General features: G+C 32.8%; 1 protein-coding gene across 1 annotated transcript in view; it reads right to left on the bottom strand.

Annotated features, from left to right (window-relative positions):
• Nucleotides 1-4048, bottom strand: part of LOC105626040 — a 23286-nt gene that overhangs the window by 6277 nt on the left and 12961 nt on the right. The window lies entirely within an intron of this gene.

Here is a 4048-nt window from a genome sequence, read left to right as displayed (position 1 = left end):
GAGAGAGAGAGAGAGTTTTAATTATTCCTGCTCAAACACGTACCAGGAAAGTTTAATCACTTGGTACTGTCGGCATCGTGTTCGTCCTTATTTCCGTCGCGTGGAATCCTCTGCGCCTTTAAAAGTAGTGTCTGTCCGGTATTTCTCACGAAGGACCGACATTAATTAATCCTGGCAGTTAAAAAGACCGAACTGTCCTCTTCGCATTCGGGTCGCATCGCCTTTCGGAAGGCAAAGCACACAAATGTACGTATACAAACTCATGAATCTGCGTTTTCGAAAAAAGAAAGAAAAATTGTACTGCTTCTCATCGGTCTCCTTTCGTTTACTGTAGGCGTTTTCGCCGCGAAGGTGATCAAAGCAGCTGCGAAATACATATTTGGTTTTGCCAACTCGCTATTCCTATCAGCAGGCCGGAATTTGTTCTGGCTCTTTGAAAAGTGGAAATTGTGTCCCCAGTCGACGAGAACGAGCGCAAACGAACTTGGAGAAAATATTCCCGAGGTTAGCTTTTCACTCTTGATGCCGTCTCTTTGTGACTGTGTTACTTTGAAATGAAATGAGACGATCTTCACGAATACGAAAAATTGTACGATCATAAACGTTCGATTGATCTTGCAGAAAATTCCGTGCATTTGTTTATATGTCGCGATTTGTATAATCGATTCTGCTAATGAATGATGAGAAGGAAGTGCGATGAATCGTGAATCTCGTGAATTCAATCCAGTGTCGTAATGAAATATGCAAACACAAAAAAGCGAAAGAAATAAAATGTTGTATTGAAAATATATGATAGAAGTTTAATAAATAATCGCGATATTACATTCCGAAGAAATAACAAGATCATTATCTCGTCAAAGTATTTCTAGACATAACTTTGCTCGATTTAACGAAACGAATCAACGTCGGGTTATTTGGCGTAGCGGAATAATTGTCGCGTTTACATTTCTCATGAAACACGTATGTCTCGGTGATTCACAGTCGACGATAAACGTGGTCGAGTGTTAATTCATGCCGTTGGCAGTAAACCAGAATGGTCTTTAAAGCGTTTCTCAAGTTGGAGAGAATGTCGCAAAGTCAAAGAATAAAGTGCATCATTTTATAATTTTTATGGTAGTTATCTATATAAAACATCTTTAAATCATCTTTATAAATTGTATAGTTATTTCCGATAGAGATTTTTTAAAACTGGATACTATGTTTTGTGAATTTATTTAGAATGAATTATAAATCTTTTAATTATAAATTGAATTATAAATTTTTTTAATATTTAAGTGTGATGTATAAAATGTTGTTACATTATTAATTAATATATGATTAATGTATAATGAAAACTTGTTCATTTGAGTGTACATAATTATGTTCTGTCAGATTTTTTATTTTGATTAATTATAAAAATCGATTTATATAATCGTTTTATAATCGATAAGAATCATTTTTAGAAGTGACAGTTTTGTAATTTTGAAGTCTAAAATTTTATCATAATATAATTTCTCGATTCGATGTCATTTCACGACGGGGATCGCTGGAAACGTCACTCTGCGGAGACCGCGTCTAGACCAGGTAATCTAGATCGACAGCTCGTCGCGTTAACTAACACTTCATTTAAGGTTCCAGCAAGCCACATAGCTACGAAGTGTGGTCCTTCTGGATATAATCGAACGAGACACGTCCATCCGTCGGCTGCCAGAGCATGCCCGAATTAGATCACGCCAATATCCCATGTAAATTATCGCTAACAGACCGCCATTGTAATACCGAGAGCCAAAGTAACTTCTCACGAATAAGCCCGGTGGCTATATGGAAAGTTAATCTTACCGGAAGAGCCTTTTTACGAAACAAAAGTCAGTGTCTGCAGGTATGTTTTCCCATTTTTAACGAGAACCTATTATTTTTTAAATAAAAGTAAAAATTATTTTGTAAGAGGAACGTAAATTCAATGCATAATTTTTGACACATTGTATATTACAATTTGTAAATGAGTTAAAATATTAAACATACATGTGCAAGTTGTTATAGTATGCTCCCCTTCTGAATTAGTTGAGAAAATAAATTTACATCTTCTAGTCTTGATTTACCAGAGCTATTTAATTTAATTCTTACTATTGAATGTCGTAATTATTGTAATATTGCTATTTAAAAAAAAATCATCTTTTGTGATTTCTTTTAATTTATCTATAAGTGGTTAAATTATGATTTTCTGTAAACAGATAGTTTTTTAAATATAATATAGTATTGTGGAATATGATTGCCATAAGAGAAACGCTCGAAGTATATCTGTTTCCAAGCGATTCCAATTAACTCGTTGTCATCCTATATCTTTTATTATGTTAAATTCGGCACAACCGGTCGAGATCAAGTCAATCAATCTTTCTTCTTAAAGAGAATACATTAATATTCGATGATCACGATAGTAGAACCACCTCATAAATATTTGACCCTTTCGTCTCTCTTTTTTTTTCTTCTCTCGAGATTCAATCTGGCGCCGCACGAGAGGTGTTAAGAACCGATCTAATGAAGGTACGTATCGAAATATGCGGGTTCCGTTTTTGAGAATTGCTATCTGAGATCGTACATATGCAAACAGGGATTGGAGCAAAATGACGTCCTTTGGCTCATTTATTCTTGACGATGACTGATCTTTCTGTCGATCAAAAATAATAGTCCGTGTGAATAAAGGTTTTGTAATTTATTATTATATTGCTACGAGACATGATGATTTTATTTCTTGTTATTATTTTCATAATTATTATTATTGCAAAAAAAAATAATTATTAAAATTAATTTTTTATAAAAAAGAAAACAAGTAATGTTATGATATCAAACAGATTTTTTAAAGTAAAAATAATGTTTTTTTTTACAAGTACTCTTTACTCGTATATTTTATTATATTATAAATATAATAAGCTTTAAAAATCTTTTTTAGATAACTAAATAATAGTTGTACTTTATGCATTTCAAGAAAATCTAAAAAAAAGTTTAGGTTTTATAAGAAGAATTATATAAAAAAGAATTATATAAAATCTATTCTTTTTTCATTAAAAAAATTAAGATCTAATCTTTTTTCACAAGTTTATCATGTTTATTACTTTTGATCGAGCAGCTTGGCGCCTTTAGACTATGGATCTCGCAAGTTTATAACTAAATGCAACGTTATGTATGCAAGAGTATCGCCACGGGGCAGCCGTACCATTGACAGAATGACGAACGTCCCAGGTAGTCGCCGGTTACACCGAGGGCTCGTAAATCAGGAGATATTTTCCATTTCGATGTCCAGGGAGGCGTTGTTTTTTTCGTTTGTTTCTCTTTTCCCTTTTTTTTTGTACAAACATAATGCCACCACCATGGCAAGGCGCGCGGAAACCGCATGCTAAAAATGACGTTACAATGTTGCGAAAGTGTGTTGCGAAACGAGATCCGTGCGTCAACTCTGCGTTGGCGGAATTGCGTTTTTTTTCTCGCTGCGTATGTCACGGCTTATCGGTGAACTACCCTCCCGGGGTTAATCGAACCCAGGCAGGTCGAGATAGCGCGTTTGCAAACTCGATGGATGAAAGCCGCTTCGAACAAGAATGATTTGTGCCGCGATAAAGCTCCATTAACTAAGAGCAGATTTTTAAAGTGCAAAATCAAAATATCATGTTTCGTAAACTATAATTGATACAGGTCTTTTTTTATTTAAATTAAATCAAAGAATCAACTTGAATCAAGTTAATTTATGTTAGTAATTTGAATATTAATATATTAATGTAAATTTATTCCAAATAAAATGAAAATTTTTAAAACGAAATAAATAATGGAAACTATCGTTCGAAAACAAAATTGTTCCGTTAAAATCAAAGATTATTGATTATCTCATTATTAGTAAGATTGATGTTATTAAGAATCTTTATTTTAGACCGCATATGTGAGAAATATAATCAATACTAGAAATTTAAAATGCTTATTATGATCGAAATTAGATCTTTATTGCTTCAAATAATTCAAACTTGAATTACGAATATATACTATATATATATATATATATATATATATATATATATATATA

The sequence above is a fragment of the Atta cephalotes genome, assembly GCF_000143395.1.
Source record: "Atta cephalotes unplaced genomic scaffold scaffold00001, whole genome shotgun sequence".
Lineage (NCBI taxonomy): Eukaryota > Metazoa > Arthropoda > Insecta > Hymenoptera > Formicidae > Atta > Atta cephalotes.
The sequence above is the reverse complement of the archived record's forward strand: the minus strand, read 5'-3'. Positions and strand labels throughout refer to the sequence as shown.